Below are 21,786 nucleotides of genomic sequence, written 5' to 3' on the forward strand. Positions count from 1 at the left end.
ACCATGACCCCCAACCCCGCGCCTTTGTAAAATATGTAAACCCTAACCATAGACCTGGCAGACACGCTGTAGACTGAGCAGCAGCATGAAGACCAGGGTCAACCAGATGACATTGTGGGTGGGACTACTGGCTGTTTGTCCACATCCTTGTCCTGGGTGCCCAGGAAGGCAGTCACCCAGCAACTTGCAGTGAGGTGTGGCGTGTGACTATGTTTCAGCCAATGCAATGGGAGTGGAAGTGGTGTGTGCCATTTCCAGGTTGGAACTTTTGAAAGCAGGTGTGTCTTTTCCGTGTTCCTTCTTTCTCCTTGTGCAGATTGGTTGCAGACAATGATACAGGCGTCAGGAATGGCGGAGCCAAGAGACGGGAATTCATGGGTGACTGACACACCCTGTGGAAGAGAACCACCTGCCCAACACGAAACCCACCTTGGCCTGCAAGGCAATCACACATAAATTTCTACTCTCTGGTTATTCTTTTTCGGGATCTGCTTGTTATTTTCTTAACTATTATGGAAATGTTTCGAATAGCAGAAGAGTACATAGTATGACCTCTATCTCCGGCCCCAATACCCAGAAAGAACAGACGTTGAATTGTGCCCTATTTGCTTCCGATGTTGCATTCATTTGCTGGGGCTGCCATGACAAAATACCACACGTAGGGTGGCTTAAACAATAGAAATCTATTTTCTCACGGTTCTGGAGGCCGAAGTTCAAGATCAAGGCGTTGGCCGGTTTAGTCTCTTCTGAGGCCTCTCTCCCCGGCCGCTTCTCCCTGTGTCCTCACACGGTCTTCCCTCTGTGTGTGTCTGAGTTCTAATCTTCTCTTCTTACGTGACTATCAGTCACATTGGATTGGAGCCTACCCATGTGACCTCACTTGACCTTAATTACCTCTTTAGAGGCCCTCTCTCCAAATACAGCCCTATTTTGAGGTCCTGGAGTTAGGACTTCAACATATGAATTTTCAGGGACATGATTCAGCCCACAACGATATCTCTGTTTTTAAGAAGCAAAATGTTGCCGTCACACCTAAAATTCACATTTCCATCCCGTTCTCCTCCCTCCCTCATCATAGGTATCAATATCCTAAAATTAATTACATTCTTTATGATTCCAAGAATAGCCATGTGCATGGCTCCATTAACAAAAGATTACATTTTTATGCATAGTCAAGACATACATGTGTATGTCTCCGTTAACAAATTCTTACATTGTTATGCACTTAAAAAATGTACAGGAACAGCATCACACTGCACATGTCCTTCTTTGATTGGCTTTGGGCTATAAATGGGGAAGGAAAAACAGCAGCTGAGGGTAAGAGAATAAATAAACGGCTTATGCATAAAAACCCAAAAGGACAGATTTCCAAGAGCGTCCTGGTTGGTGACCATGTGGAGGTTCTGGGAGAGTGGTTACCTGGAGAGGGCATGGAAGCTCAGTGCCCCTTCCCCATGTCTTGCCCTATGCGTCTGTTCCATCGAGCTATTCCCGAGTCATATCCTTTTCTAAAAACAGGTAATCTAGTAAGTAAGAGGTTTCTCTGAGTTCTGTGAGCCGCCCTAGCAAATTCATCGAACCGGAGCAGAGAGTCTTGGGAACCTCTTACTGACAACCAGTTGCTCAGAAGCGTAGGCGACAACCCAGACTTGCTATTGGCACCTGCAGTGGGGGCAGTCTTGGGGGACTGAACCCTTAACCTGTGGGGTGTGATGCTGTCTCTGGGTACATAGTGTCAGAATCGAGTTGAATTGTAGGACACCCAGCTGGTGTCCCAAGAATTGCTTGTTGGTGGGGGGACTCCCCCGACCCCCAACCCCACACACATTGGAATTGGTACCAGAACCTAGGAACAAACTGTGAAAGATAAGCGTCTTAGCTTGGGTTCCCATAACAAAATGCCATAGCGTGGGTGACTTAAACAACAGAAATTTATTTTCTCACCATTCTGGGGGCTGGAAGCCTGAGAGCAGGATGCCAGCATGGTCAGATTCTGGCGAGGGCTCTCTCCTCAGCTTGCATAAGGTCCCCTTCTCACTGAGTCCTCAGATGGCGGGGTGTGTGTATGCGTGTGAAGAAACAGAAAGAGAGATCTCTTCCACTTCTGATGAGGCCACAGTCCTATCTGATTTAGGTTCCACCATTATGACTTCATTTTCACCATAATTACTTCCTAAAGACCTTGTGTCTGGACATGGTCACAAGGGGGGCCAGGGCTTCCATATATGAATGGCGGGGAGAGAGAATTCAGTCCATAGCAATAAATAAAGAGCAAGTAAATAGAAACAAAGGTTTGGCATTTCTCTTTCTCATTTCCTTTCTTCCTGACTTTACTGTCTTGCTCTTTGTCTAGCTTCTTGAACAAGTAGCTCATTGGTTTCTAATTTTTCTTTTTAGATACATATGTTGAAGGTATCTTTCTTCTAAGTATTGTTTAATTCCATCCACCAGATTTTGTCATGTAGTGCTTTCAGCTATAAATGTTTCCTGAGTTCCATATGAGATCCCTTTCAATGCAAGGTTCTATAAGTTCCCAGCCATTATTATTATTTTCTCATCTGTCGCTCCTTTTAGAAGTATGTAATGTTCCTCCTTGTCACCATGTTGGTTTTGTCTGGAGCTTTACCTCCAGATTTCTATAGATATACTTTTTTATTGACAGGTAAAGGACAAAATGAGGAAATATTTTTGCTATATATAAGCATGGTATCTGTCTACACTCCTGGGACAGTGTAGACTTCTAATCTGTCACTTATCCACCTTTGTGAAAAGGAATTCTAATATTGGCTCACTGAAGTCATTTTGGTCAACAGCACAGGAAATTGGTAATATGTATGTGTGGGGACCTGGAAATGGCCACCCCAAGATATGTCTCTTTGGCATCAGGATTATTTGAGGCTGATTGCTTTTGATAAACTGGGACAGGGAAGGAGGAATGGAACTTGCCCTTTGTTAGGGCACATTTACATTTGTAAGGTAAATCTCTATCTGTAAAAGTTGCCTCCCTCTCTGTACCAGGAAGAAGAAAGGAGATGACCTTCTCTCTAAAAACTCTTAATCAATACCAAAGGCAAGGACTTAAATCTGCATTTTATTGTGCTAGTCTGGTAACCTCCTGTAACTGACTTTCCTCCCCCTCCCAACGTTGGCATTTCTTAAGGATTAAGCATCTTTCCTTAGGCTAGGAACTGATTGCTGAGCTCACCTGTGACCGCCCAGCTCCAGACAATCGACTTGAGTCCTGCTATGCCCACTGAGATAGCAGACCCACTACCTGCTGTGTCCATCAAGTGCCGACAGGGCAATCTTGTGACTATTGTGAGAGGGACATTTCAATCACATGTGAAACACCCCATTTGGCGGTATATAACCACTATGTGCACCCCACTTCTTTGGTGCCCTTTCTTCCTTCAGGAAGAAAGGCACCGGGCCACGGTTCCTCTTAAAGCTTTGTTTAATTTTCTCTTGCTTTTCTGTCTCATGTGAATTTAATTCGTTCTCCAGCCAGACGAACCCACATTTGGGAAGAGGAAATGTCTTCCTCCCCTACATATGTTTTCATCAGTCAGATAGTCCATGTTGTGCTGTATTCACAGCAAACTCCTAAGTCTCAGCTAAAAATAACCAAGGTTTATTTCTCGAACATGCTCCATGTCATCAGGGGCTGGCTCTGTATTATCCTTGCTCACTCTGGAGGATTGAGTAGATGGCAGCTAAAAGATGCTCGATCCAACTTCTTGCACAACTGCCAGGCAGGAAAAACACACTCCTACTGTTTGCCAAAGGTTTGTCTGGAAGAGACAGCCTCATTTTTGCTCAAGTTTCATTTGCCAAAGGCTCACAAAGTCACATTTGACTTTAAGGGGCCAAGAAGATACATCCCTTCTGTGTGCCAGAGAAGAGCCGACAATATTTGGTGAACGGCAGTAATAATAACTATACACTGTGCTCTATTGTGTCTTCCAAAGCTTATTTTTGCTTTTTGTTTGTTGATTTTTTCAAAAATTCCCTTCAGTTATGTGAGTTACCGTAAATCCTTCTAGTCAATTTCTTCAATAAGAAAACTGAAGTTAGCCAGAGTTAGCTTCTTTTGCTTAAAAAAAAAAACCGATCTAACGCATTAGACTTTGCGTTATAAATGTTACTGAGCAGCTTAGGAAAATGAACTTCAGTTTACACCTTGGGCTGGTTTTCAAGAAAGGGTACACACCGATTTTTGAAGGATAAGGTTTTAATAGGAAAAGAAGCAGGGCATGGCATGAGCCAATATTTAGATCCGAATAATTATTGGTGACTGCAGCATGTCAGGCAGGGAGCCAGCTGTTTTTGCATATGCTCTCTAAGTCAATTTTAATTCTTTATAAGAACAATATGAGGTGAATCTTACTATTCATCACTTATATATGCAGAAACTGAGGGTCAGGGAGGTGAAATGACCTGTGCAAAAGTCACGTAACTAGCAAATGATGGCTTTGTTTCAACTCCATCATCTGATCAGGCAGAGGTGAAAGAGAAGAATGCAATGTGTGTTTTTGGGTAGTGGGTACTGTTCCGTTTGGCAGGACTGTGGGATACATGAAAGGCGGAGGGGCCCTTGAGTGCTAATGAAGAGTGTTGGAGTCTATCAGGTAGGCAGTGAGAGGAAGGTTTCCGCATCCGAGAGGGCACTGGTGGAGCCATGCCTCAGAAACATTGATCTGCTATTGTCCTCTACGATGAAGAGAAATGAGGCACGCTGGAGGCCTGGAGACCAGTTGGAGGAGCACTGTAAAAACTCACATAGGCCTGAATGGGCATGGGTGTTGGCAATGGAAAAAGAAAAAAGTATTCTATCCAGTCTCCAGATGCGCAGGGAATTGCTGAACGAAGTCTGAGTTCTCCCTATGTAGATAGCTCGTACTTTTCATTATAGGTTTCTCAAGAACTTGCTCCCAGAAAAAACCTGGATGGAGAACAAAACAGGTAAGTGCCCGAGTGAGAAATCTACAAAGCTCCTCTCCCCCAAAATCACCTCTTCCCCATCTGGCATTTCTGGTTCTGGCATGTCTTGCAGGTGGTCAGTCATGTCCATCACCTGGTTTCAGTGTGTGTGACACCTGTATCTGGTGTATCCGGCAGGTGGTTCTCACAAGACTTGTAGGTGGTTCAGACGTGTCCAGAAGGTGGTTCTGGTGTGTCGGGCACCTGGTTACAGTGTGCCTGGCATGTGGTTCAGGATTCTCCATCTAGTGGTTCAGGCTGGTCTAACAGGTGGTTCAGGTGTGTCCAGCCGCTGTTTCAGCTGTTTCTGGAACCTGGTTCTGGCCTGTGCTGGACCTGTTTCTGGTGTATCCATCATATGGATCTGGCATGTCCAGCACAGTGTTTGGGCGTGTTCAGCAGGTGGCTTCAGCATACTGGGCGCCTGGTTCCATCGTATCTGACCATTGGTTCCGTGGTGTCTGGCAGGTAGTTCCTGTGTGTCTGGCATATGGTTCCAGTATGTTCTGAAGGTGGTTCCGGCGTGTCCGACTGGTGGCTACCATGTGTCCGGAACCTGATTCCTTCGTGTGTGGTTGGTGCGTTCAATGTGTCCAGGTGTTGGTTCCGGCGTGTTTGACAGTTGGTTCCCGCATGCCTGGCGGGGGATTCCAGGCTGTCTGGCAGGTTGCTCTGGCTTTTTCTGGAAATTGGTTCTGGCATATCCAGGACCTGGTTCCGGTTTATCCAGCAGGTGATTTTGGCATGTCCGGCAGGTTGTGCTGGCGTGTTAGGCTGGTGGTTCTGGCTTGTCTGGTAGGTGTTTGTGGCATGGCCAGCACCTGGTTCTGGCGTATTCGGGAGGTGGTTTCAGTGTATCTGGCACATGGTCTCGGCATATCCAACAGGTGGTTGCGAAGTGTGTGACAGGTGGTTCCTGTGTGTCTGGCATGTGGTTCTGGTACGTTCGGAAGATGGTTCCAGCATGTCCTTTGGGTGCATCTGGCATGTCTGCAAGGTGGTTCTGGTGTGTCAGTGTCATGGTTCCAGTGTGTCCGGCGGGTGGTTCCAGGTGGTTCTGGCGTGTCTGGTGGGTGCTTCTGGTGTGTATGGCGGGTCATTCAGGCATGTCTGTATGGTGGTTCCAGAGTGTGCGGCAGGTGCTTCTGGCATGTCTGTTGGCTTTTTCTGGCTTCTAAGGGGCCTGGTTCCAGTGTATCCGGCAGGTGATTTTGGCTTGTCCAGAAGGTGGTTCTGGCGAGTGAAGCAGGTGGTTCAGGCGTGTCCAGCAGGTGGTTCATGTCTGTCAGTGATGTGGTTCCGGCATTTCCAGCACATGGTTCTGGCACTCTGAGAGATGGTTCTTTCATGCCCGTCATGTGATTCTGGAGTGTCCATCAAGTGGTTCTTGTGTATCCGGCAGGTGATTTTGGCATTTGAGTCAGATGGTTCTGGTGTGTCCTGCAGGTGCTTCTGGCACGTTTTGGACCTGATTCTCACATCTGCGGTGGGTGGTTCCACCGTTTCCAGATGATGCTTCTGAAGTGTCCAACAGTTGGTTCCAGCATTTAAGGCAGGTGGGTCACACAAGTCCCGCCCGAATCATTCGGCTGAGGCACGAATGGTTGTCCTTCCACATGCTTAGGAGGAGAGAGACAATAGGATTTTAACCAACCACTCTTTGGAAGTTAAGAAAAACTCGCTTTCCACAGTGCTCTTACAGCATACTGGCAACCTCTCATGCCGCCCTTGTGCATGGGTGGAGAGAGTGTTCAGAAAGCAGCTATGGAAGAAAGGCCAAGTTTGCTCAGCAGAGTCCTACATTGCCCTAAAATTGCAAGGCACAAAACACTGCCTCCAACCCTCAAGGGGAGATGAGCAATAATCCATCTTTCTTCCAGCTCTTTAGGAAGCTGAGAAAGAACTCACTTACCACACTGTTCTTATAGTGTACCTTGAACATCTCATACAAAGGCACCTGAAATGCTGTTTATTTGGAGCCCTTAACTCGCTGCTTTAGAACTTCTGCTTTTGGGGCATTTCCATCTTGCCAACCCGGCTCAGACAAAATGCCTACATCTTCTCCTTAAGCAAGGAGGCTGAGGCCCGAATGATTGTGCATCCACATGCTTAGGAGGAGAGAGACAATAGGCTTTTAACCAACCACTTTTGTGCACTGGAGGAGAGAGTGTCAGAAAGCACCTATGGAAGAAAGGCCCCTTTGCTCTCAGCCGTGCCCTACATTGCTCTAGAGGTGGAAGGCACAAAGCACCACCTCCATCCCTCAAGGGGAGACAGGACACAAACCATCTTGCTTCCAGCTCTTTAGGAAGCTGAGAAAGAAGTCGCTTTCCACAGTGCTCTTACAGCATATTGGGAACCTCTCATACACAGGCAGCTGAACGCCATTTCCTCCCAGCCCTTAACTCGCTGCTTTAGAACTTCTGCTTCTGCCACATTTCCCTCTTGACAACCCGGCTCAGGGGTAATGGCTACATCTTCCCCTTAAGCAATGGGGCCAAGGCCAGAATGATTGTGATTCCACAAGCTTAGGAGGATAGAGACAAGAGGCTTTTAACCAACTGTCCTTGTGCATTCGTGGAGAGAGTGTCAGAAAGCCCCTATGTCAGAAAGGCCCATTTGCTCTCAACCATGCCCCATATTGCTTGAGAGGTGGATGGCACAAAGCACTGCCTCCGTCCCTCAAGCGGAGACAAGCCACAAACTGTCTTGCTTCCAGCTCTTTAGGAAGCTGAGAAAGAACTCACCTGCTGGATATGCTTGAACCAGGCACCTTAGAGGCTGGAAAAACCCGACAGGCATGCCAAAAGCACCCGCCGAACACTCTGGAACCACCACACAGACATCCCATAACGACCCAGCAGACTCACCGGAAGCACCCACCGGACACACCAGATCCACCTGGAACCACCCACTGGACACACTGGAAACATGAGTCTGACACACCAGAACCAACTTCCAGACATTCTGGAAGCACCTAACGGACAGGCCGGAACCATCTTCTGAACCTACCAGAACCACATGCCACACACTTCAGAACCACCTGTTGGATATCCCAGAACCAAGTACCAGATACACTGAAACCACCTCCCAAATATGCCAGAACCAGGTGCCAGACACGCCACAAACACCTGCCACACAAGCTGGAACCACCATCCTAACACGCCAGAACAACCTGCTGGATATGCCAAAATCACCTGCCAGATACACCGGAACCAGGTCCTGGATACGCCAGTACCAATTTCTGGAAAAGGCTGGAAAGTCTGCCAGACACGCCAGAATCACCCACCGGACATGTGGGAACTAATTGCAAGACAGGCCGGAACCAAAGCCAGGACACTCTGAAAGCATCAACCGGACAGGATGGAATCAGGTCCCAGACACACTGTTGCAACCTGCTGGACATGCCGGAACCACCTTTCGAATGTACCAGAACCATATGCCAGACACACAGGAACCACCTGCCAGACACCATGGAACCAACTGTCAGATACACCGGAACCAGGCTCCCTGTATGCTGAAGCCACCTACCGAATATGCCAGAACCATGTGCCAGACACACTGGAACCATGTGACGGATACACCAGAAACAGGTCCAGCACAGGCCAGAACCAGGTGCTGGACACGCCTGAAACAGCTGCTGGACACACCTGAAACACCTGCTAGACCAGCTTGAACCACTTGACAGACAGTCTGGAACCACATGCTGGGCACACCAGAATCAGGTGCCCGACATGCCAGAACCACCTGCTGGACACGCCTGAAGCACCTGCCAGTCTTGTGAGAACCACCTGCCAAGAACTCCAGAAACAGGTGTTGCACACGCCAAAACCAGGTGGTGGACATGAATGAACCACCTTAAAGAAATGCCAGAACCAAGTCCCAGACACGAGTGAGTCACCTGCAAGACATGCCAGAACCAGGTGCCTGACATGCTGGAACCACCTGCCGCTCATGTCAAAATCACCTGCCGGATACGCCAGAACCATGTGCTGCACAGGCGGGAATCACATACCAGACATGCTGGGACCACCTGTTGGATATGCCAGAACCAGGTGCTGGACATGAATGAACCACCTTAAAGAAATGCCAGAACCAAGTCCCAGACACGAGTGAGTCACCTGCAAGACATGCCAGAACCAGGTGCCTGACATGCTGGAACCACCTGCCGCTCACGTCGAAATCACCTGCCGGATACGCTGGAACCATGTGCTGCACAGGCGGGAATCACGTACCAGACATGCCGGGACCACCTGTTGGATATGCCAGAACCAGGTGCCTGATTCACTGAAACTACCTGCCGGGCACACAAGAACCAGGTGTCAGACAGGCCTCGACAACCGACAGGGCACGTTGAAATCACCTGCATGATACCCCGTAACCATGTGCCAGACAGAACGGGACCACCTGCCGGACACACCGGAGCCACCTCTCAGATATGCCAGAACCACATGTTGGACACGCCGGAACCATCTCCCGGACAGACCTGAACCACCTGCTGGACACGCCAAAATCACCTGCCTGATATGCTGGAACCAGGCACCTTGGATGCTGGAAAAACCTGGTAGACATGCCGTAACCACCCGCCAAACACTCTGGAACCACCACACAGACATGCCAGAACAACCCGCCAGACACACTGGAAGCACCCACCAGACAAGCCAGAACCACCTGGAACCAAATGACAGACATGCTGGGACCATGACTCTGACACGCCAGAACCAACTCCCGCACATGCCTGAAGCACCCAACGGTCACGCCTGAGCCATCTTCCGAACGTACTAGAACCACATGCTAGACACTTTGGAACCACCTGCCAGACACTTCGGAACCACCTGTTGGATGTGCCGCACCCAGGTACCAGATACTCTGAAACCACCTGCCGTAGACGCCAGAATCAGGTGCCAGACATGCCACAAACACCTGCCACGGAGGCCGGAACCACCAGCGTAACACATTGGAACAACCTGCTGGACACGCCAAAATCACCTGCCGGATACACCAGAACCAGGTCCTGGGTACACCAGAAGCAATTTCTGGAAAAGGCCGGAACAACCTGCCGGACACACCGGAATCACCCCTGGACATGCGGGAACCAACACCTGGACACTCTGAAAGTACCAACCGCACACGATGGAATCAGGTCCTGGACACATGGTAGCCACCTGACGGACACGCTGGAACCACATTCAGAGCGTACCGGAACCACATGCCAGACACGCAGGAACCACCTGCCAGAAACCATGGAACCCACTGTCAGATACACCGGAACCAGGCTCCCTGTATGCTGAAGCCACCTGCCGAATATGCCAGAACCATGTGCCAGCCACGCTGGAACCATGTGATGGATACACCAGAAACAGGTACAGCAGAGGCCAGAACCAGGTGCCTGAAATGCCAGAACCACCTGCTTGACACACCTGAACCACCTGTCAGTCTTGTGAGAACCACTTGCCGGATACACCAGACGCAGGTGTCGCACATGCCAAAACCAGGTGCCAGACACATCTGAACCACCTGCCAGTCTTGTGAGTACCACCTGCCAGATACACCAGACACAGGTGTCGCACATGCCAAAACCAGGTGCCGACATGACGGAACCACCTGCAAAACATGCCAGAACCAGGTGCTGGACATGCTGGAACCACCTGCCGGACACGTCGAAATCCCCTGCCGGATACGCCGGAACCACATGTCACATGTGCTAGAATCGCCTACCAGACATGCCGGGACCACCTGTTGGATACGCCGGAACCAGGTGCCTGATTCACTGAAATTACCTGCCGGACACGCCAGAATCAGGTGTCGGACACGCATGGAAAACACACAGGATATGTCAAAATCACCTGCGTGATATCCCATAACAATGTGCCAGAAAATAGAGTACCTAGGATGTGTGAAATCCTATTGAGGCATATTCATATAATGCATTTATTATCATCTTTCTTGCTTTTTCTGTTTTATTGTTATAATTTTTTTTTTTTTTGAGGAAGATTAGCCCTGACTAACATCTACCACCAATCCTCCTCTTTTTGCTGAGGAAGACTGGCCCTGTGCTAACATCCATGCCCACCTTCCTCTACATTATATGTGGGACTCCTGCCACAAAATGGCTTGATGAGTGGTGCATAGGTCTGCACCCAGGATCTGAACCGGCAAACTCCAGGCCACTGAAGGAGAACATGCAAACCTAACCACTGTGCCACCAGGTCGGCCCCAAGTTTTCTGTTTTTTTAAAGCAATTTCAATTCTTGCATTTGTTTCACCAGCAGTGGTATCATCATCTTGGACAGTTTCCTCCAGAGTCACAGTATCTAAAATTTGGAGCATTTTTGTTGCTTGTTTGGATAAGTGATGTCAGAATGTCTAGTAAATCTTCCCTAGGAGAACTGTCTAAAAGACGTCTCAATTTAGCAACTGCAGGCACATGTATATTCAACATTTCAATCGATAGTAGTTCACTTTTGTAGAACTCTTCTGATAATTCTCCCAGCTTCTCTTTAGTTTTACAGGTGTTGAAAAATCCCTCAAGTCAGTCCAACAGTTCCACTTTAACGACAGGATATGACTTCTCTTTTAAATCTGTACCATCTGCAAACAGCACAGGCGTGTGGTCAACAAAAGTGAGTGGGAATTGGGCTGGGTACTGCCCACAATCTGAACCATCAGTGCAGCTGCCCCAATCCTGTGCAGTGGTGGCAGATCCTGAGTATTGCTGGCCAGGTAGGTCATGCTGGGGATGAGACTTAGGATGGTGCTCTGCAGCCCTCGAGCAGGCAGCTCCACACCAGCTGCCAGTTGCAAGTCCAGTCCACACTGGGTGCACATGGGGGAGCTTGGAAGCAGGGAGCCATCTGGGTGAGCAGCAGCAGGAAGTGGCTGAAGAAAAATTATGGGAAGATGAGGGGAGAAAATGTATAATAAATAAAGCTTGCCTTGTTATGCAGATAAATCTCTCAGTTAAAAAAATTCTCTAGGGGTTGGCCTGATGGTTCACTGGTTAAGTGCGCACGTTCCACTTTGGTGGCCTGGGGTTTGCCGGTTCTGATCCCAGGTGCAGACATGGCACTACTTGGCACGCCAGGCTGTGGCAGGTGTCCCACACATAAAGCAGAGGAAGATGGGCGTGGATGCTAGCTCAGGGCCAGTCTTCCTCAGCAAAAAGAGGAGGATTGGCAGCAGTTAGCTCAGGGCTAATCTTCCTAAAAAAAAAAAAATTCTGTAGGGGCTGGCCTGGTGGCACACGGGTTAAATTCACACATTCTGCTTTGATGGCCTGGGGTTCACCAGTTCAGATCCCAGGTGCGGACCTACACAACACTTATCAAGCCATGCTGTGGCAGGCATCCCACGTATAAAGTAGAGGAGGATGAGCATGGATGTTAGCTCAGGGCCTATCTTTTTAAGCAAAAAGAGGAGGGTTGGTGGGGAATGTTAGCTCAGGGCTAATCTTCCTCAAAAAAAATTCCCTAAGAGTCATTCTCTTTCTGGTGCAGATGCTTTTACTAATGGAAATTTCCTTTATAAACATAAATTTCCTTTCCAAAGAGGAAGTCTATCCTTCATTTAAAGCAGTCAAGGTGGAGATCAAGAGTTTTTCCTGCATCTGCTGGCTCTCGATTGCTTTTGGCTCCAAATAATTTGTATGTCAAAGTACCATACCTTGGGCATCTTCAGCATTCCTTCAAGAAGAAACAACTTGTTCTTGGAAGTCTCTGTCTCCTCCCCAACCCAGATGCACTCAAGCTGTTAGGGGCCAACAGCAAACAGGGTTCTGCCTCAAGAAGCTTTGGGGAAGCCTCTTCACCCTCAAAGTCCTGAGACACACTAGAGGGATAGATCACTGCAGGTTCTTCAGCCATTGAAAATAATATAAACAGCTCCATTCTCATAAATTTAACAACTTGAAAACAAGGAACAACTTACCAAAAATTTCAAACTAACAAAACTCAACCAAGATGATAGTATTTTCCTCGATCGGGCGCTGCTAGCCAAGTTTTTGCCACAAAACTCAAGACTTGGATTCATGCGACACACCTGAAGAAAGCACAAACTCTGGGGGGAACTGCACTTCATTTGGTGACTTAAAAATAAAGATTTCTCCAAATGGAAGCAGACAGTATCTGATGCGAAGGTTTCCAAGGTGTCTGGACCAGGTCTGTTGGAAGTTTGTCTGCCAAACCTTTGAGGATGACATGACACTTCAGATCATCTCCAATGCCTCTGATCTTGATAACATGCAAACTTCAGGTAAAAAGTGCCAGAGAGTTCTCCCTCCTCTCACTCCGTGTTCCTCAAATGTGGCCACAATAGGTTTCCAATCTGTGTGTTTTTCCTCCAACCTGGGACATGACTCCCAGAGAAGCTCCTTCCTGGCATCGAGGGACAAGAGGCTACTGAAAGTGGAAAAATCTGACTGCAGATCAACAGTGCTTTCAGAGAAAGATCGCAATCAAAATGGGGACATGTGAAAGTTAATAAACGGAAACGTAGTTGAAATAGTGTTGGAAGGCTAATAGAGGGAGTTCTCATGCCCTATGTCAAAGGCGCAGTGCAACAGGAAGAATAAAGACTTTCTCTTCCTGACCAGTCAGAAACTAACCCAAGGAGAGACTGTCACAACTCTGCCGATGAAAAGCCACTGCCCTCAAGACTGTGTCCAATAGCCCCCACAGTTTTCCCTACTCTGAGATAAAAGAGCTTCTCCTCTCTTCCTTGCTGGGTGTTCCTGCATGGCTTGCCATGGTTGCACACTCCAAATGGCTATTCTTTGCTAATCCCAGATAAACCAATTTTTGCCAGAGAAATAACTGGCTGTCTATTTGTTTAAGGGCAAGACTTGTTAATAAGCAAGAGATGTAGAGAAAACATTTGATACAATCCAACTCCTGTTTGTCATAAAATTTTCTAGCAAGTTTGAAATAGATGGAAACTACTTTCACTTGTTGAAGGTCATCTACAGAAAATGCACAGTTGACTTCATGCTTAACAGGGAAAGACTAAATGATTCTCCCCACAATAAGGAACAAGGAAAGGAATACCACTTTCACTACTCTTATTCAACAAAATACTGAAGCTTCTGGCAATAACAGAAGTAAAGGAAATAAAAGCCATAGAGTTTAGAAAGGAAAAAATGTAACCATTCCTAGTTTCATTGTTGTCTGTGTAAAAAAACTCTGGGAATCTACAAAAAAAAAATCAGAACTAATACATGAGTACAAAAAGTTCACCAAGTACAAAGTACAAGATCAACACACAAAAGACAATTTTATTTCTACAACTAATGATGAACCTGCAGATGATAAACTTGAAAATGTTGTATTGTTGAAAACCACTCTGAAGAACATGAAATATTCAGGCATAAATTCAAGAACATGTGTACAGGATCTGATGCTGAAAATTATCAAATACCGATTATGGTAATTAAAGAAGATGTAAATAAATTGAGAGACTTACTATTGTCAAAGACAAATGCAGCAGAAATTAGTTAAAGTGGTGAAAGCAGATTTTATTCAATAATGGCTGACAGAAGCTGAGCTGCGCTCAGATTTGTACGGAGGTGAATCTAGAATTTTAAAGAGGGAATGAAGGAGGAGGGTTGAGGGGCTCAGTAGAGTCAAAGAAGTGAAAAAGTACAAACGTTGGTCAGTGTAACTGTGATTAGACCCACTGTGTTCGTTACTTTGCAGTTATCAAAGTTAGGATTCTATCCTCACTCAGAAGTTGAGAGAAAGAGTTTCTATCTGTCTTAATGATCGTATTTCAAAGGAGTGGCTCTTAGGTCCTTTAGAGAATTGTGAGAGATACATATCTACTGTTGTAAGCCCTCTTTAGTAAATACTCTAAGAAGGGGGATCGGAGGCCTATAATTGGGTGTTGACTAAAATAAATAGCAAATTTTTCTGTCAGCTTTGAGCTCTCAGGAAGGCATTTTAATGGTGGGCTGGAGTCATTCCGGTTACACAGACTTATGCAGCTAGAAGCCACACCAGAGTTTGGTTGAGTCTCCTCCTGGTGTAGGGGTTTGGAAGGAGTTGTTATGTGCTGAGAATTCTGCAGTCCTCACCATGTTACTGGATAGAATAATGAGTACAGGTCTCAATTATCCCCAAATTGATCTATAGGTCTAATATTATTCTAATAAAAATTCCACCACAGTTTGTAGACAGAGACACCTTTTTCTAAAATTTATATAGAAAGGCACATAGCTGAGAGTAGCTAAAACAATCATGACAGGAAGAATAATGCGGCAGTAAACACTTTAACAATATTTAGTATTGCCTTGTACATACTGTAATCACAGCATCATCATTTTCATTGTAGGACAGCTACATAAATCAATGGAACAGAGTAGAGAATCCAGAAATGGACCACAGAGTTATACCTTAGTGATCTCTGACACCAAGAGTGAACCTTAATGTAAATTATGGACTTTGAGTGATAATGATGTGCCTATGTATGTTCATCAATTGTGAAAAGTATACTACTCTGACGAGGGATATTGACAACAGAAAGGTTATGCATATGTGGGGGCAAGGACTATATGAGAACACTGTGTATTTCATTAAATTTTGCTGTAAACGTAAAACTGCTCTAAAAAATAACATCCGTTGATTTTTTAATAGGCAATACAAGAATACCTTGTAGTGATAAAACTGGTCATTATTTTAGCTGTGATGGATACAGAAACTTGCACATCTGATAAAATTGTACAGAACTAAGTACACAGGAACAAATTAGTACAAGTAAAACTGGAGAAATCTGAATAAGATAGTGGATTGCATCAATGCCAACAAGCTGGCTGTGGTATTGTCTTATAGTTTTGCAGAATGTTATCATTGTAAGGAACTGGGTAAAGTGTACACTGGAACTTTTGGAGTTATTCCTTGCAGCAGTGTAGAATCTACAACGATCACACTATAAATTTCAATTAAAAATAGTTGGCAAATGGAAAGTCAGTCTATGTTTTAAGTTAGGAAGTTTCATTAAATGGTCAGTCCCATTACTTTATAAATTGAATACAATGCCAATAAAAATTTTAACGAGCTTTTCTGTTGAGTTAGATAAATGATCCTACATGGAAAAAATAAACGCATAAGCTAAGCTAGGAAAATATGGACCAGGAAGAACTCTGAGGGAGGAGCTGCTCTATCACACGTTAAAAATATTGCAGAGACTGTAATGCGACAGGAGAGGATTGTCGCATGCACAAGAAGAGGAGAGAAGGGAAAGGGAGGGGAGAGGGTGGCAGAGGTCAGGGGAGTGGGGGAGGGGTGGCCTGATTGGAAGTTGTTGACACGGGGAAGCTGGAGCTCACTAAGTAGAAGGCAGGCATCCTATGTGATGGTTTAGGGAGCATACGTGGCTTTCTCTGGCGGTCCTGTGTTGAAAGCAGAACGAGAGTTTTGGAAACTGGCAGTTACTGACCAAGTGCTGACTGTTCTGTGCTGAATGCTGCAGGGGCTGTGATTTGGCTCCTTGGGATGTTTGCTTCCCACGTTGGGGGTCAGAGTTATACTGTCATATATGATCTGTCCTTTGTCCATTTGTATATTCAGTCTCAAAAAAACAGTCGGTGCACAAATTCATCAGTTAGCTCGTCATTAAAAAATAGTCTCTTGGAAAGTTAAACCTTTGAAAGTTAAAAAGATGAAAATGGTAAAAAGATGAAAGATGCCAAATAAGTTTTATAGATAAATATGAAGAAATTGAATAAGAATCTCAAAATAAAGTGTCCAGCAGTTAAGTATATTTACTTGAGAATATATCATGCAAACTATGTTTCAGTAGAGTGTCATTTTTATTATCAGCATAGGAGAAAAGATGAGTCATAGAAGGGATTCTGCTCATGCTCAGTTATTTCCTTTACTTAACATTAAATCTTGAATAAAGTATAATGTCAAGCTGACTCATTTACTCCTTCATTTTAAAAGCTGAAGACTATTTCCTTGGTTTTTAAATAATGAGGTGTAAAGGAGGGGGTGAGGTGTTGAAAATAACTTCCACTGAGATTGACAGTAGCAACTGCTCTTGATTTTTTTGAGAGTCGTGGGGTCACCCATCAAAGCAGGAATGCTATTTATGTTCAGAAATTAAGAATCTGGGGGCTGGCCCCGTGGCCGAGTGGTTAAGTTCGAGCGCTCCGCTGCAGGTGGCCCAGTGCTTCGTTGGTTCGAATCCTGGGAGCGGACATGGCACTGCTCATAAGACCACGCTGAGGCAGCGTCCCACATGCCACAATTAGAAGAACCCACAACGAAGAATACACAACTATGTACCGGGGGGCTTTGGGGAGAAAAAGGAAAAAATAAAATCTTTAAAAAAAAAAAAAAAAAGAAATTAAGAATCTGAATTTTACTAGAAATTTTGACTTTTATACACCCTCAAAAAGTAAACTTAGGAATTTATTTGAATTTTTAGCTCTGTTGAGGTATGAGTAATAGACAAAAAATGCACACGTTTTCTATATGTGTATTGATTAGTTTGGACATATGCATACACCCATGATATCATCCCCACAACCAAGTGCTGAACACATCCATGACCTCCAAAACTTTCCTTGTGATTTTTGTGTGTTTTTTTAAGCTTAGGAATTTCATGGATTTTAACCTTATGCTCAGATAAAAGAGGGAGAAGATGAGGTGTACATTGTTTCATTATGGTACCTTAAGACATAGACTTTCAACATACACATGACTTCTGAAAAGCAATATTTATTATCTCACAATGAAATATTTTCTCCTATTTCCTTCAAATATATGGCCTTCTTATTCTACCCCCCACACACTTCCTTTTTGAGTAGGGGATCATGAGAAATTTCCAATGGTACAAACAAACAGGGTCCAAGGGGTGGCTGCCCCTCAGCCCTGCAGGCTTTTCCCCTGTGAGAAGCACCCACTTTGCACGTGTGTGAGCCAGTGTGGAACAGGACAGAGTATGTCTGCAGACTGGTTCAGCCTGCTGAGCCCCTTTGCTGCTTCTAACCTATGGCCACGAAAAAGGCTAAATGGAGGGAAATTAAACTTTGATGTGTTGATGATTGAAAAGGAAAGTGCCTTGCTCTCTAAGGGATAAAGTCATTTGGAGGAAAATCAAATAACTATCATAGTTATTTTTTCCTATCTTATTTTTCCACTGAAACCACTAGATATTTCAATCTTTCTGACTTCCTAACAGAATCCAGTAGTACTTTCCTTTTCTAAGGCCAATGAACTGTTATGTAAGGGGCTTCTCTTGCTTTTTCCAAACCCTCCTGGGATTCTGTTTATCTACTGTTCGTTTTTCACCCCCTGCTTTTCAGATTGCTTTGTTCACTGTCCTTGTAAAATAAATGTGGCTCATTAAAATAACCAGCATTAATATGTATCTCTTTCACTGCATTTTATCTAATAAATATGCTGAAGATTTTCTGTATTCTGCATGTGAATCTTTTGTTGAATATTGGAACTGGGACAGTCTCTTCGCATCCTGTGACTTGCAAATTCCCTCTTGTAATGTGTCTTATGATGAACCGAAAGCCTAAATTTTAATGAATCCCAGTTTACCGATATTTCTTGTATGGAGAGTGTGTGTGTGTCTTCTTTGAGAAGTTTTTTCTACCCTGTGGTCCCGAGGATGTTTTCTTATGTTGTCTTCTAGAAGTTTCATTATTTTACCTTTCCCCTTTAGGTCAAAGTGTCCAGGAATTGAGTTTTGTGTATTGTGAGGGTAGGGCTCAAGGTTTCTTTTACATCCATATGCTCATCTCTACGAGTAATAACAGGCAGCATTGGGACAGGTGGACACAAGCCTGGGAGTTAGGGGTCCTGTATTCTCGGCCTTAACCTCCCTTTAAAGCACCCTCTGAACTTGGGCAGGTGATTTTCCCAGTTCTCCCTCCTCTCAGACTCCTTCCTTCCTCTCTTCCTCCTATCCTTCATTCCTCCCTCCCTCCCTCCCTCCATTCTTTCCTTCCTTCCTTCCATCTATCCACCCGAGCATCTGTCCAGGTATCAATCTGTCCAACTGTCCTCCTGCCTGTTGGCCTGTTTGTCCTTCTTCTCTCCTTCCATTCTCTTTCCTCCCATGTCTCAACTTCTCTTCCTTGTCTTTGTTCTTCCTGCTTTCCCTGTGACCCTCCATTTGTCCGCTCTTCCTCTGTCCATCCAGGTATCCCCTCTGTCTGTGCCTCTACCTATCTCTTTGTTGCGTCTCTCTCTTCTTCAAGCACACTGTCTCTCTTGGGTTCATCTCACTCACAGGATCGAACATCCCTCTACTCACACAATCCCTCCTTCTGTCACTCACATTTATGGCTCACCTGTGAATGGTTGTCCCGGGACAGCCACTGTTGGAGTGCAGATGAGCCTGTGGGGCTTCACCCACTGTGTGGGGTCTCTGTCTCTCCCAGACGACAGCCCTTTCCACAGCTCCTGAGCCAGGCAGCATGTTCCTGCCTCCTTCCTCATTGCTTGAGCAACCAGAAGCCACCACAAGCCTAGGGGGCCCCTCTTCCTTCCCCAGAGGAGCTCTCCAGCCCCACACCTCAACTGACCAATTCTTACTGGGCAGCTGGGAAGCCGAGGTGTGCAATTCTGCTTTGAGGGCAAGCATGCTGATCACAAGGATTATACCAATATTTCAATCTGATACAGCCCTCAGAGAGCCCCTGGTCTTGTGAAAGTCATGGAAAATTCTAATACAAGGTGGGATGTTTTGAGGAGAAGCACCTGGCATCCTTTGGGTGGGAAGAGCTCTCTGGAGGGAGTTTTGCCCAATTGGGGTCTTTAAGAAGGAGTAGGAGTTATATAGGGAAATAAGGTGTGGAGCGTGTTCCTGGCAGAGGAAATTGCATGAGCAATGGCCCTGTAGGCAAAAACAGCATAGTGTACGGGAGAAGTGACAGGAATTTGGTTTGCCTGAAGCACAAAGCCTAACTCAGAGTGAATGCATCAATGAGGCTGAAGAGTCAGCAGGAGCCAGATGTGCAAGGGCTTTGAGTGCCAGGTCAAGAAGTTTGAACTTAACCCTGAAGGACTTAGGGAGCCATGGGTGATGCTAGAGCAGGAGTGTTCTAGTGAGATCTTCATTTCAGAAAAATGCTTCTAATGTTCAAGGCAGAGAACATCCTTTAGACAATGCATCCAGTGAGCATGTTAGGGTGTTGGTTCCGATGAGAAAAGATAAGACCTACCTGGAACGTGAATGAACAGAAGGAATGCATTGAGGAGCAATCTGTAGGTGCAATTTGTGTTACCGGCAGGTGAGGGAGGAGGAGCTGAGATTATGCTGGCTTCAACTTGGATGAGCGCAGCATTGGGTGGTGGTTCCACTGGGAGCAAAGGCAACAGATGATACTGAGTTCAGGACTCTGATCTGGTCTCAGCCCAGCTCTCAGTGATGGCCATCTCTCTCCCTCTCTTCTTGCAGCCAAGGGGCACGACCTGAAGGCCCTCACACTCAACTCCACCATCTCCAACATCCAGTATTTGACAGACATGAGCAAGAGCTCAGCCACATTGAACTCCACTGAGAGAGTCCTGCAGCACCTGATGAGACCCTGGTGCCAGCAGCTCCTGGCAGGATGAGTCCCAGCCAGCCGCACCCCACCTGCTGTCTCTCCTGCTCATCCTCCTCCTACCTTCTCCCCTGCTTGGATCCTTGTTCAAGAAGAGCAGCCTGGGCCCCTTGTCTTGGGCTGTAGACTGATCTCCCTCAGGGAAGTCCCTTTTCTGAGCATTTGAGAGTCATGAACACTTTCGGTGACCACCCCAATTTTCACTCTTCCCACTGACTGCCAATTTGCTCCTCCCTCCCTCTGGCCCCCATTATCAGAGGATTCAGGACATCTCTCTAGAGTCCCCACATTCCTCTCTCCCCGGGCCTGCGGAGGAAGGGGCAGCCTCCAGCATGGAAGCTGTGTGCACCTACCACCCTGACCCCATGGCTCATGATGGAGAGTGTGACAGAGACCCCATGTGACAGAGAGCAGCATTCCTGGGTGCTGAACCAGCTGATCCACCATGTGACCCCGAGGGACCTCTACTCCCTGGTCAGGGACAGCCTTTTTGTCAGTTGTGAGTGTTTGTGCTGAGCTGGATTGACAGTGATCGTTACTTATGCCTGTTCTGCTTTATTTCCTCTCTAACAAGTCAGCCCAGGTTCTGAGTGGGGGACACAGAAACCACGTATGTAAGAAGTTTCAACTTACAAATGGAGACTATGTAAATGGATTTGTTGATCCCAATAAAAAAAATATGTGAACTATCTCACTATTAATTTTTATATAGATTGCCTGGACAAATGGTAATATCTTGGTTATAATGGGTTTAAATATACCATTAAAAATTAGTTTCACTTGTTTATTTTTACTTTTTTAAATGTCAGTATTAAAAAAAGTTTAAATTTCATTAGATAGAGTGTGAAATTCTACTGTTGGACAGCACTGTTCAAGACGTGAAAATAAAGCCCAGAGAAAGTGGTTAGGGACAATTTTTCCAAGGAAAGGAGTCAATCTGACCCACGTGGCAAGATGCAGAAAACAGTCTCATACACACATACATACACACACACACACTTAGTAAGCAAGACCAACATCATCATAGAGTTGAACCACTACTTCTCAAGTGGCAAGACGTTGCAGTACTACATTGCTCTAAGTGGACGAACCTCAGGAAAGGAGCCAGGAGTCAAGAAAATTTACCAACCAGGAAGATCTAAAACCAGAGAGTAAAGGTCAGGATCTTTTGTGAAGTTCCCAGCGGTGGATTCTGTTAGAGACTCAATACGTTAGTGAGAACTTTGCAAGAAGGGTTGTTACAGAACTCA

General features: G+C 45.9%; 1 long non-coding RNA gene across 2 annotated transcripts in view; it reads left to right on the forward strand.

Annotated features, from left to right (window-relative positions):
• The window catches only part of LOC138918327 (uncharacterized), a 60,426-nt gene extending 39,116 nt beyond the window's left edge, over positions 1–21,310 (forward strand). Inside the window, exons 4-6 of one of the 2 annotated variants that reach the window (XR_011427622.1) lie at positions 317–442; positions 4,913–4,962; positions 20,389–21,310. This is a non-coding gene — a long non-coding RNA (uncharacterized lncRNA). The remainder of the gene's footprint in view (positions 1–316; positions 443–4,912; positions 4,963–20,388) is intronic. The other variant, XR_011427621.1, reaches the window with a different exon arrangement.
• The last annotated feature ends 476 nt before the right edge of the window (positions 21,311–21,786 follow it).

Source organism: Equus caballus, chromosome 17 (assembly GCF_041296265.1).
Source record: "Equus caballus isolate H_3958 breed thoroughbred chromosome 17, TB-T2T, whole genome shotgun sequence".
Taxonomy (NCBI): Eukaryota; Metazoa; Chordata; class Mammalia; order Perissodactyla; family Equidae; genus Equus; species Equus caballus.